General features: G+C 42.4%; 1 protein-coding gene across 1 annotated transcript in view; it reads right to left on the reverse strand.

The window, feature by feature from the left end:
• Positions 1–14521, reverse strand: part of LOC138569620 (solute carrier family 22 member 13-like) — a 371351-nt gene that overhangs the window by 239249 nt on the left and 117581 nt on the right. The window lies entirely within an intron of this gene.

The raw sequence follows: 14521 nt of genomic DNA on the forward strand, positions 1-14521 counted from the left end.
ATTTTAATATAAACTTTACATCAAACTGATATAAATTATACCTTTTTCATATCAAAACATATCAAACTGCCTATAAAAAATACATATTTTATAGCATTTTGATATCTTTTTGATATTAAAATTCATATTAAAAGCCTACCAAAAGGGGATGGGCCTTAAGACACAAAGGGGGTATTCCCACCAGTAAAAATGTGCTTGAAGAGGACAGGGGGCCCCATCTACTACTGATCTTGCATCCATGGTGAAAACAACATTACTCTTTTATGTGTGGGTCAAACCTCCAAGCTCTAAATTTTGTTTGGGTTCTCTTAGTCCACACAGGTCTCTCCTACTGAGATCACCATCTAAGATGAGGATTCTATTACCTGAGAATGGTACTAGTGGATGGGTTGAATTCTATCATGCTATGTTCCCCGCCTGTAGCACGGGTGAAGGGGAGGGAAGCAAGGGGAATAGATGTAAAAAGAGCAATAGATTTGTGTAAAAGGCGCTATTACTAGTAAAGAAACGCATCGCTATGAGCTAACTTAAACATCCAACACTCACTTTGCAGCAACTGTGATAAGATATAGCGATTTGCAATGAACTTGGAGAAAGTTATATTTTACTGCTCTACTGACATCAGGATATAAAGTCATCGGAGCTGAATACAGGTCCTACCTGCTAAATCAAGGTCATTTGAAAGATACCACCTCAGTGAGTGATCAGAGTGGGAAGCTGGAATGATGATTCAAGGATTTATAATTATTACAGCATCCTGGTTAAGGTATTGGATCTTGGAACTCCCAGGCTAAATTACATTGTTCAAGTATCTAGGCATCGGCCGATATGCGTTAAGCCATGCAATGGCTGCCTCAGGATAAGCATATGTGTCTTGGATGCAATACTCTGGACGAAATTTCTTATTAGCATATTGGATATTACGTTGAAATCTGTTGCTTTTGCTAATAAACAGATTTTAAAAAAAGAAACAAATAAGGGACATAGGTGATCATCCCTGTGGTTTCAAATCACTCAAACAAAGAAATAATAAAAGGAGCCTTGAGGACTTGTGTTTTCGCAAGTGGGCAGTGTCAAGCAACTCCAACATATTGTTGTAACCTAGTGCCACTCTTTGGTTTTCCATCTGCTATGTGAGCTGTGTGTCTGTGTGAGTGGGCAGTGGAGCTTGGAGTGTTCGTGTGAGTCATGGAATGGGGTGAGTGTAAGGATTCCTGGATTGACGGTTGGGGACTAGCAGGGAGAGAGCCAAGGGTAGTAGAAGCGCATCACCTTATCTCCTGTCTAACCTTTCCTACTTATACTGTAACAATAAAGAAGACTGGCCTTTTGATAACCCTGGCTCTGGAGTGGTTGCTGAGTATCCTGCTTTAGTTATTTACCACTCTCATGTTACTATATTTTGCCGACGAGGAGTAAGCAAAACAAACCTTGATGAAGAGGAAGGTGAAGGCAAAGCAAAGAGATATGAGGCCTCAGAGAAGGTGATGTCCATGAGAAGTGTGCAGTGAGCGAAGTCCATATGGATGAAGTGGAGGTCAGATACCAGTGATGGTATGTCCTTGCTGCTGGAGATGTTGCAGAACCCCAGGAGTGGTGTAAGTCCTGTATTAGGAGGAGTGCAGGCAGCCAGAAGTTTGATATACGCGGCCAGCATATGCTGCAGGGTGGCAAGCAACAGTAGCGATGAGCACATTTTATGTGGTCTTGTGCTGAGTCTTTTCTTGTCAGAAATTTTCAGCAAGTGCTACATTTTTCAATCTTTTTGGGCACTTGTGCAGAAGTTTTGTTTTGCACAGTAGTGTCTGTGCACCCTTAGCGCACCACGCCTCTTGTGGTTGCGTAGTGGTTTTTGTGATTCTTTGTGTTGTAAGTGGCTGTCCTATTACATTTCCTTTCTGTTTCGTGTGGAGTAAGGTGGTGATGCATTTAGTGGCGAGATGGTTGGTGCTTTAGGGTTACTTGTAAGGTTAGTGACATTCAGACCTTTTTATTTATTTCTTCCATATGCTTTTTATATATTGGATGTCGGGAAGTTGTTTGCTTTACAGAGATGAAAGTGTCCTGTATTGGGGTGAGGTTGTGCCGGGACGTGGCGGGTCCAGGGTTTGGGTGGGGCAGGCAGGCCCTTATGGAGGAGGAAGGTTTTGTACAGATGGGTTTAGTTTGTTAGTGGGGTTTTGCTCAGTGAGAGCAGGTTGTGCTTGGGGGTGGCAGCCCCAAGGTCCTGGGGGGCAGACCAGGACAACAGGTGTTTTAGTTTCTCAAGGGTGAGTTTCTTTGTGCACATGGATAGCTTTCCTTTTGTTTTTATAAAGAGGGGGGTGTTGTTGTAGCCTAGTGTCACTGTTTGGTTTTCCATCTGCTATGTGAGCTTTGTGTCTGTGCAAGTGAGAGGGCGAAGGGTAGTAGAAGGGCATCACATTATCTCCTGTCTCACCTTTCCTACTTATACTGTAACAATAAAGAAGACTTACCTTTTGATAACCCTGCCTCTGGAGTGGTTGCTGAGTATCCTGCTTTAGTTATTTACCACTCTCATGTTACTAAATGTTGGCGACGCGGAGTATGCAAAACGAACCTTGATGAAGAGGAAGGTGAAGGCAAGGCGATATGAGGCCTCAGAGAAGATGATATCAAGTTACTACACATATCCTTGGTTCCACTCTAGATACAGCTCATGGACTCAATAGGAAATGACAAGGCCCACAGTGCAGATGAGGGAAAGCCACCCTGATCTATCATAGTCAAATAGATAGCCTAGGAAAAAGTGTAATAGCTGGCTTGAGAGAAGAAACAAATAATGTGGGAGAAGTACGAGTTGTGGTTTTACCCGGATGCATCTCCGTGATCTCTTTATACTTGAAGGAAATTCCAGGATCTGAAAAGAAAGCTACAAGAAAATGGGATATGCTACTTGTGGGGCTTTGCTCCAGTTTTCCTTAAATTCTGTATTAAAGATCGCCCCTTCAAAACTGCTGTTCCAAAAGATGAGCCGAGAGCCCTAAACAGGCATCTCAACAGAGACATATCAAGATCTCCCAAATTCCCGTAAAAACCTCCTGAAGGTGAAAAAAGTGAAGTATTGCGCAAGACCCTTCTGACATATCAGGGGGGCTGCCCTTGCAGATTCCTGCCTGGAATTCAAAGGCAATGGTTTCTTCATGCAGAATCATTGCTCATGGACATGTTCCAAGCTGAAGCGCCCATATACTCTGCGCTGGAAGATATTTTATAAAAACCTCACCAGGACCCCACAATGTAAATCACTGAGAACTCTTCTTGACCAATTTAGCAGTGTTAGAGTTGGACCACTCTTTCTGCAAGAGCATGGGTCAGTGGTATGCTCACTGCAAGAATCAAAAAAACACACCAAGGGCCTCATTACAACTCAGGCGGTAAGGGGTTTACGGCAGCGTTAACAGCGCCGACCCTTACCGCCTGATTACGAGGTCCCCTAGCGCCATGGTGCTTTTAACACCTGCTTTTAGCAGGTGTTAAAATCCATGGCGCTAAGGGACCTTGATGTTAATTACGCCACCGTAATTTACGGTGGCGTAATTAACGCCTTCCCCACTCCCATTATGCCCTATGGGGCAAAAATGGGAATGGGGAAGGGTAAATGGGGATTGGGGACTTACCGCCCCGCCTAGGTCGGAATGGGGCGGTAAGTCCGCCAACCACCATGGCGTAAACGTAGTTTACGCCATGGTGGTAAAGTCACGGCCCAGGCGGTAACTTACCGCCTGGGTCGTAATGAGGCCCCAAGTCTGACCAAACAGGGACAGTGCTAGCTGGAATTTATTGGGTCAACATTAAGGCCAAACAGATGAACATCTCATCGACAGACGTTTTGTCCAAGCCTATTCTAGTAATGCGCACAATATACGTACCCAGTACCCACATCTCCACAAGAAATTCTCACTGAATTTGCACAATTATACAGCACATCATAGACATCATAATATAAATCAACTGAGGCAAAATGCAAGGAATACTTTACCCATTCAGATTAGCCAATCTTAAAGGTGAAAGTAAATAAGTGATATCATAACCAAATCAACAAATTGAAGGAATGAAGTGATAAAACATTCTAAAAATAACAAAGCATGGGGCCGGCTGTTTTTTTTGCCTGAGTTTTACAAGCAATGCATGAAAATCCTCATACCCCAATTAACCAAGCTATACAATCATATCCTTTCCTATGGATCTATTTCTGACTTTATGAGCTATTCTCACATATAACTCATCTCAAAACCCAATAAAAAGCACACACTTTGCGAGAACCCACCCGATATCACCTCTTGTAGTGATCTAAATTTCCAAACTAAAATCACAGTTGACCAAGTCCTGCAGTACATACAGCACATAATACTCACTGACAAGTGAGATTTATCCAAGAAAGGAATTATGCAGCTCTCATTTGAACAGAATTTGGCTGACCATCAATAATCTCGATCAACGATGAAAAGGCATTTGGTCATGTGGCATGGCTTTTTATGAAACAAGCCCTACAGAGGTTTGGGTTTATGGATATATTTCTTCTAGCTATTTTATTTTATTTAAATATTATTCAGTTATAAAATAACTTTTAACATTATTACATATGTATCACAATACAATTCTTTCAATTAAGACAAAAAGCAAAAGGTAAAAAGAAAAAGAAAATTCAGAAGAAGAAGAAAAGAAAAGGAACTTTCAATTCAAGCTCTATTAATGTTCTGAAAAAAACTCATTGATCCAGCTAAAACATCCAGTTAAAATTAAATTAAAAAAGAAGACATCATATTAAAGCTAATACTTTTAAAGTGCATAACAATCATATAATAAAGTGCATAACAGTCATATAATAAAGTGCATTGATTACTTGAGATAGCTTTTTCAATAAAACCAAAGTACTAGAGAGTACTCTGCACTATTTTAAGAGCTTTGAGCTGGATCTAATAACAATGATTTTATAAAACCTGCCACTGCTAGAACCAGGGAGGTAGTACGACCAGCCAGACACAACTCCCATATGATTTAATTAATGTCCTGGTTAGAGGTTCCAGTAAATCTCCTGAAATATTGTGAACGCAAGCCCCAGAGTCCTATACATGAAGTCAACAGACAAGATGTCTGACCTTCCTCATTCCAAAATCTGCAATTTGCCATGACCAATGTAAGTGAGCCATATTTCTCAAGAACCTCTCTTGTTGGAAATAGATTCCATTTAAATCTTAAAAACTCATGCCTTATACATTTGGGAGGGTAAATTGCTAAATAAGGTGTCAATACTCCAATGTTCTTATAGTAAAATCGCAGATGATGCAATGACGGATAGCTGTGCATAGTGCCCAGAGAAAAAGCCCAGTCTGTACTTTTACGTGACTGGTTTTGGATAAGATCATTCGACCTCCATCTCAAGGATTCCAGCAAGGATTGACAATATGTAACGGCCTCCTTAATACAGTTATTACAATCCTTTGCAGCCAAACTCGTTAGGTCTACCAAAACAGAATTTTCCACCAGAGATAACATTTTATGGAAAAAAGATAAACACTTCAATTGGGCTTTACATTTAAGAGAATACATTCCCAATTCATATCTCAGAGCTACAGTGGGAAACAAGCTCAGAATTCAGAGCAAAGTTCACCAAAGTCGACCATCCAGGTGGATTTCGTCTACCTATGGTCTTATTGAGATCACAGCCATTTATGTCTCGTAGAGCCCAAGAGTAGGGTTGTTATTTTTAATTACTTTGGAGCCCTTTGCATGTAAGATTAGGGTCATCCCATAGAGATAGAGATAGGAGGGATACCTGCTGGGACTGAATTTAGGGACATACGCTTTCTGCAGATTATATTTTTCTTTCCTTGGGAGCCATGGCATAGACCTCCCAGTAATATTTTGCATGGGCAATTATACAGAGCAATCTCCGGTTATAAGATTAACTGGCATAAAAAGCAACTTTTGACTGTAAGAAGTAAATATCGTATGGGAGACTTGAAAGAGAGGAAAGGGGTGTCATCCCTGAGATACTTGGAGATCGATCCGTGAAAAAATCTAAGAGAAGCAGTTACCCGAATTATGAAAAGGTTTATGATTAAATAAAATTGGATTTTCGGAGGTGGGGGAAGCATGTGCTTTCCGGTATGGATAGGATCTCTGTGTACAAGGTGGTCACCAAAATCTACATAAATTACTTATTTTGCAATATCCCATTGAGTTTACATTCCAATTATTTTAAATGACTGGTAATTGGACTGATAGGCATTCAGTGGCAGGGAGGGCATCCCCCCCATTCATCTACAAACCATATGTACAAGGTCAAGGTTGAGTCACAAAGCAAAGATCGAGATGGGCAAGGAAAACCATACATGACAGTCAACCAATTGCCAGATATGGTAGCCTTTCACCATCTGCAGTCCAAACCACATTCATGTAATTGATACAGTAACATTACCTGTGTGACCATACAGAGCAGCCTACTTTGATATTATTAAATACGAATCTGAAATATGGGCTGTGTAAGGCCCGATCACACAAGGCATGTTGATTGAGAGATTCCTCAGTTGTTTCATTCTAGGCCTGGCAGTAACTGCTTAGCTTGGGGGATTGCCCTACCGTCCAAGTCATGCACTGGGAGGGTCTGAACCTCTTGAGGGATTGCATTGGTGCCTGGAGAGCCTGAAAGGTCTGTTGCATGAGGGTTAGCCTAGCTGTCCGAGCCCTGAATCAGCAAGAACAGAGTGTCTAAATGGAAAGATGTGCTATCTCTCTGAGGTTGCGGCCTGCAAGATGCTTCCCCTGAGTGATAATCCATGCTGTCTGAGTCCTGATCCCTTGACATCTGTGTATCCCGTGGTTTTCTACCATCAGCGTGTTGTATTGGTTGGTTTTTGTTGTGTTTTGAATTGAATCATCTCAAGGCGCAGTCCATGAGAGAACACCAAAATTGGGGAGGTGATACAGAAAGAAAGAAGCGTAGGCTTGACTGAGCAATACAGCGAGAGAGAGAGAGAGAGAGAGAGAGAGAGAGAGAGAGAAAGAGAGAGTGCGCACAATCATCACAACATTGAGAGACCATTATCATACAGTGCACGGGATGAAGCCAATCAGATTGCCCGTATTGTGGGCCACATTCTGTCGCCTGTGTTCTAAGTGAGCTGATTACTGCACCTCTGCATGCCTCTAACTCCCATGGGTACCCCCGCCTCCACTCACTCTCCCTGTCCTGATACCACTTGTCAGCTGCCAATCAAACAAATACATTCCTTGCTTACCTTCGCAGCCAGTCCCATCACCTCCCTCCTGTTGTCTATTCCTCCCTGCCAAAACCGTGCTGGTTGCCAAATAGAAAATGAGCTCTGCTTTGAGCTTTCATTTCTATTTTCTTGATAAACTTGTTTATGTTTGATTGTGGAAAGCACAAATCCTTCTCCCATGAAAGAAATAAACATTTACACCCCAGACATTAAGCCGATGTCCTATAGGCAATAATGCATGGTAGTGAGTCTTTTACCATCTGTAATGACCCTTACTGAAAACTCTCCAATCTTTGGCAGTATCCAACCAAAGAATGGATTTTGGGCAAAATGTGACCAGTTCTCCTAACATGCCCTTATAAAATATTTGATATTTGCCCAGTCCAAGAACACATTTGACTATCGGTTTGTGTTTTGAGGGCCCTCTTTACAACTTTGAAGAAATACGAGAGCATGCAGTGCAATATGACAGAAAGTAGTAGTACAGAGATGGGTTCTGGTAAAATAAGCAGTGGACGTTTATGCCGCTGCAATAGGAGATATCACCCACCTCATGATCAGGCCCTTGATATTCTTTTTGACTTTGATCCAATCTCAACCATTAAAAGTAATGCTTCTGACTAATCTCCTCTCATCATAAGTAAGCTGTCTAGTCCCTCAATATCCAAATGAATACTGCAATTGAGACAGATGTTTCCTCTCTGGTGCTGGGTAGCCATGGTGGCATCAAAGTGGAGTGTACTCTTCTTCCCCTCAACAACTCGATCAAGGAGGGAGGCCTCTTGTATTGTGTTTGTTGTAAGGCAAAGCCAGGCTTAGGCTTCCAAGGCTGTTTCATGGCTATCCTTGTTGAAAGCAGTGGAAAGCTGCAGGCTGCCTTTTATAAATCTGGTAGTCCTTTCCACTTGGCCATTGGCTTGGGGGGGATAAAGGCTGCTTTACACTAGGTTATGCAACAGAGTTGAGGTATTCCTTGATCTTGCCGGAGACTAGCTGAATTCCATTGTCGGCAGCCTTTTCTGTATGCCTTCCCTCTGGAAAGTGTCCTTGAGGACGTTGGTCACTGTGGCTGTGGAGATGTTGGACACAAACATAAGTTCAATTCATTTTGAAAGAAAGTTGACCAGGACAATTCCAAAGCAATCTTCTTCACCAATGTTATCCAAGGGGCCAATAAAGTCGAAGCCAACCTTATCCCTGGGGGCAGGGTGTGATTCCACACATATGGAGTTTTGTCACTGTTGAGATATTTGTGACACATTTCAACTACCCTCATAACATTCCGATCCATCTAGGACCATTGGAATGCTTCTCTAACCCTTTTTTGTGTGGGTCTTCCCCTGGTGTGCTTCATGGTCCTGGCCTAATTTCCTCCTATCCCTGGACATTTGAGGCACAGTCTTGTCCCCTTGGAACAGCATGTCATTCCTTGCTACAAGTTCTGAGGATATTTGATGACAAGAGCAGAGTGCGATTATAAGATCTCAGTCATCAGGACGTCACAGGCACAGAAATAAGACAGGATGCACTTGTCTTTAATGAAGATGTTTGCAGGTTGGTGAGGATTCAGTAGCCTGGATATACAGTCTGCCTGTCCTTTGCATCACCCAGGCACATGTTCTATTTCAAATGCGTATCCCTGCACATTGGTAGCAAGTCTTGTGAGTCTTGGAGTGTATGTCCAGGTGCGGTAAGGCCTACGTTATTGGACCTAATAGTTATGACTTGTAAGCAGCAGCAATTTTCCTTCCTAACAGAGGTGTAGAAGTATTCTGCTCAAGATGCTCAGGCCAAAACCACTTGCTCTATAAGTGAATAGTGTGTTTCCGGCTGTTGTGAGTGTTTCGAATGTGTAGGCAACTTTATTCTCACCTTCCTTCTGTTTCTGGATGAGGGTTCCTTCTAGCTTGTATGCCCTTGCACTATTTTGCTGGAGGTCTGCTGTTTCGGTTCAAAGAGTTGTAAACAGGGTGCTGGAAGAACATTTTCCTAAATTTGGCATAAAATGCGTCCTCCAGTGTAGGACCCCACTCAAATTCCTGCCCTTTCTTCAAGAGAAGTATTAGTGGTTATGTTTTTGGGGAAAATATGGATTTGGATTTGCTTTAATACTCAGCTAGGCCTGAGAATGACTTGAGTTCATACCTGTTCCTAGGCACCAGTGCGTTGGTGATTGCACCAAGGAGGTTATGCTTCAGCCTGATTACTTGAGCTGAAATTGAGGTACCTAGAAATTCTACAGTATCTTTGCGGGAAACACATCTTTTCTCATACAATCTCACCCCTGCAGATTTCAGTCCTTGTATCAGTGTTCAAAGTGGTGTCCTGAACATATTTGGAATTTCCACAGACTAGTATGTCGTACTGAAAGTAGGCAAAATATAAGATATCTTTCAGCTGCGAGTCCACAGATCTCTAAAAACTGTGGCTGAGCGGTATTAGTATATTTTTTCGTTTTTATTTGGCCGAGCAGGACATTTGACCGAGTTTGGCCTGTACCATTCAACCAAATAAAAACAAACAATTTGATTAATACATACCGAAAATGTGGAGCAGGAGTTGCGGTGGTGTCCCCCGCTTCCCATGATCGATATGTATTAGCCTTGGGAGGTTGTGTGGGTCCCCCCCGCTTCCTCAATATTGGAGGCATGGACTGGGAAAAAAAAGAAAAAGGGACCCTGCGACGTTGGATACGACCCACGTTAGAGGGACAGATCTGACGCTGCAGTGTTGAAGTGGACCAGGCAATGACTGAAGAGGTAAATAGGGAAGGGTGTTGGGGGTGTGGGTGGTGGTGTTTGTTCATTTGAGAATTGATCGCATGTGGGCTGTTTCTTTTTTTAACAGTTTGTCACTATCAATTCCTACACGATCAAACAACCCCAAACCGGCTGAGCAGAGTTGCAAGTGCATCCTTGTATTTTGGAATGTCCCAAAAGGTGTGATGAATGCAGTGAAGAATTTGGGTGATTCCTAAAGTTCCACCGGATGATAGGCATCTTAATATCTAGCATTTTGAATATCTTCACATCTTGCAGCGAGTTGCTTGGTATAGGGAAGCTATCAGTCACATCCTCCGGGTTGAGGCTGCATAGGTCCACACAGAGGCATTTCTTTGGATGACAGTTTCTTCTTCAACACTATTAGGCTTAAGCCTTCAGTCACCTTCAATTGTAAGGCCTTCTCTTGCTGTGGCCTGGACGGGCTTCACTTAATGTTTGACTGGGACAGCTCCCTGACAAAATCGTATCTTACATTCAAAGCAGTGCTTACGGGCCAAGGACCAAATATTTCCTAGGCTTTGTAGGCTCGGGGGAGCTCGGGAACCTTAGAAAGAAAACCACGGCAATTATAAATACAACCACATTGTATTTATAACTACAGCGGCTTTCGCTTTGAGTCTTCCGGGCTACCCCGAGCCGGGGTAGCCCGGGAGACTCAAAGCGAAAGTACTAGCATTTAAAAATACAATGTTGTTGTGTTTATAAATGCTGTGGTTTTCTTTTAGCTCGAGAAACTTAGAAGGAAAACCACAGCAATCATAAATACAACAGCATTGTATTTATGATTGCTGTTGTTTTCTTTCTAAGTTTCCCAGGCTCCCCCGGCTCGGGGAAGCTCGGGAAACTGAGAAAGAAAACCATGGCAATTATAAATACAACTGTGTTGTATTTATAACTGCAGCGGCTTTCGCTTTGAGTCTCCCGGGCTATCCAGAGAGACTTTTATTGTAGGCAAGTCCAGACAATTATGAATACTTCGCCGGCATCTGGCGGAGTATTCATAATTGCTGGGACTTTTTATAGTTTCCTGAGCACGGGAAACTCGAAAAGAAAGTCATAGCAGTTATGAAAACTCTGCTGGCACGCGGCGAAGTATTTATAATTGCTCTGCCTTTCATTTTACATTTTCTGTGCTTCCCTGGGTTTAGGGAGCACAGAATACATAAGAAAGTGAAGTCAGCCTCCTCTCCATGTTAAGCTCTGCTCTGGCTGCAGTAAGCAAAAGCTCCCAGTAGGGGGCTTTTGCTGCTTGATTAGTGCTGCCAGAGCAGAGCTTAACATGCACAGAGGATGCTGCTTCAAATCACAAAATGGATGCACCCTAGTAAACACTTTGCTTCATTTGCTCAAAGTTTTACATAGGGACTTTCTTTAAAAAGATGTTTAATATATGTTTTTGATTACTACCTATCATTCAAAACAATAACATGTTTTGAGCGGACTAGTCCTTTAATCTTGACTCTGTTTGTCTGAATGACATGTGCTCTATTTATTACATTGTAAGGGCTCCAACAGGAGTTAATGTAATATGATTTTCAGTTCTCACATAGAATGTGCTGTTGCGGGATAACATGCTTCTAAGTGGTCCTATTCTTGCCAGTTAATGAATACAACACCCAAGAAGAAAGAGTGCTTTGGCCAGGATCACACAGCTTGGTTAACTTCAGAGGTAGGCTTAAAAAAGCCGGGGCCCGCCCAGTCACAAAGATTTTCACTAATTTGCATGCGCCAAACTGATAATTGTGAATGCACAGGGTTCCTGGCTGAGCGTCTCTTGCACACAAGTTGTCTGGGTGACGGACGTCCTTGAGGGGCACAAAGGCAGCTGCTACACTTGGTATTCCCCTTGTTACTCTGCCACTGTCCTTGCAAGGCCAAGTGTGTGCAGTCCTATTCACCGTTACAAAATTACAACATCTTTTCCAGTGGGAGTCATCACCAAAAGAAGTTCCTACAAGATTGAGAGCATTATCCCTCGGCATAAGGAAACTAAGCATTTTCTGCAACACTTGTCATGGCATTTAAGCATCTTCAGAAGTGCTGTTGTGTAGGGACCATTATGTGTGCAATTGCAGTACGTGTGTGTGTACGTGACACCTATGTTTGCCATTTGCTTCAGTGGGATTGTTTTCTGTCTTACGTCATACACTTGACGCTTTTTTTTTGTATGTACCTCTGTACATTTCAGAAATAGCATTATTTATAGAGTGCATGCAAGAGGGTGGATATAGTGCTTCTAAGTGTATTTATCCTGCAACTCGTCACAGTCTTTCCTCTTTGTAATACTGATACGTTGTTTACTATTGTTAGGAAAGCATTAATATCTGTTAATTCCAGTACTCAAAAATTGAAAGATGACATTAGCAAGCACTGTACATATAACAAGAGAATACATTCTATCTGTTTTCTCTAACATGTTTCTATAATAAAATTGTTTCATATTTTCAGGTGAATTTATAATTTGGTTTGGTGCTTTGCAAGTTCACTTTCTTAAGCACAAACAACTGTTTCTACTCATGAAAGAAAACAACACAGAATCTAAAGTAAGGATGGCAAAGGTTACATTGGATATTGTGAAAAAGGACTCCTGGTCTCCTATCCTCGCTTCCCCACTCGACCAAATTGTGTGATATCCTTTCCTCATTTGGCCTTATTTTCCTTAACTGCTCAAAATGAAATCACCTAAAAACAGATACGGTTCAGTTTGCCAATCGGCAAGCTGAATCATTTACCCCTAAAATGAACCACTGTAACACCATAAACACTGCCCCCCACCCCTCACCTGATCTGCTTCTATACTACATCCTGTGCATTCTGGGCCCTTTTTGACATTCTTGCCTATAGATCCCTTTGAAGTTTGCCACTGCTGGGATGTATGACTGGCCAAGTGGCATAGGGTTGTGCCTGGCCAAATGAGCCTATACTTGCCATATTAGGAACACACATGGGCATGTGAGGCCTGAGCTTACATTTGACTATACCTGGCATATCAGGTTTTACCTGGTGCAAAATAGGAGCACATGGGCGATAAAGGCTGCACTGGACATAAAATAATAACCCTTGGACTTGTGAGTCTGTCCCTTGCATATAATTATGGCTGTGTAGGCCGGTATGAGGCTTAGCCTGGCATAGCATTGCACTACTTGGGCATATCACAACACTGCCTGGGCAAGTGAAGCTGCATTTAACACGATAATATTATGCCAGGGGATGATGATATAACTGGCGTGAGATGGCAGTAATGTCTACATGTGGATTTCTTAGCATAAGAAGGCAGTTCTACTGGCCTATGATGTTTCTGCTGGGTGTGCTCCTGGCACATCATGACTGCACCCATTACATAGCGAGGCCGTAACATAGTTACATGGATGAAAACTAAAATCGTTTATTGTCTGCTTTAGTGCTCTTTGTTATTTTATTAATCGTAATCCTATTGTAGATTTGTATAATATTTGTGATATTATCAGGGCCCAAGGTCATATATCACTTTCTGTGATTTCATCAGTGTCAAAGGTCATGCAATGGTACTTCCTGTGATGTCATCAGGTTTGTGAGGTCACTTCCGATACCCCAGGCATTTTGGTGACTTGACGTCCTTGCTTGCCTGCAGCAAATGCAGAAGAAGAATGCAAGATACATTTGGTCCCCAATGGCTTGCACTCGTATATGATTTGTGCATTATAGACTCCTGGTTGCATAGCCACAAAATAGACATTCGTGCATTTCACACACATATGAGTCATTTGATTATCAAACAAAAAATAACAAGGCTATAGTGGGTATGATTTTCACCTTGGCTGTCCAGAGTTTTTCCAAAATGCATCGTATCAAATCAAATACACGCAGCAGCACCTAATTGCTCCTAGCATCATAAAGTGAACTCTGTAGCAAATAAAAGTCAATAGACAATCCCACTGATATGGTGAGAGGGCAAAGCTGTACAATTTCGTTTGGCAGTTTCGGAATATGGCTGTTGCAGAATGTGACAGTGCACATCAGTTGAGTCATTCACTTTCAATAGCAAGTACAATCTAAATTAATGTAGACGCGTACACAAAAATATATATTTATCCGGAGACTTTTACTGGTACATCAATCTCCCATCATTTTTAAAGTCATAGGGCTTGATTCATGGAATAATTTGCATGGAAAATCAAGGATTTGCGCATCATTCTGAGTGTGAAACCCAGTTTGTCGATTCATGCACAGTTTGCAGGGACTTTGCGCAGGCTCAGCACGTATCTCTGCGAGCAATCGAGTGCCTAGCACTAAACACCACGCAAAGCGTGAGCGAGGCCTGTACAGAGGGTGGAGTAGGGGGCGAAACTCGGAAAATGAGGAAGAACAAGGGACAAAGTGGGCGTTACGAAGGACGGACCGCAGACAATCAATAGCGCGCCCACAAATGTGCACAACAAAGTCTATTCATGGATGTCACCGCGCAACTTCTCGCCTGCGAAAGTCCCATGCAAATCCCTGGATCTCTCCAAC

This window comes from Ambystoma mexicanum, chromosome 2q, assembly GCF_040938575.1.
Source record: "Ambystoma mexicanum isolate Mex_15411 chromosome 2q, UKY_AmexF1_1, whole genome shotgun sequence".
NCBI lineage: Eukaryota > Metazoa > Chordata > Amphibia > Caudata > Ambystomatidae > Ambystoma > Ambystoma mexicanum.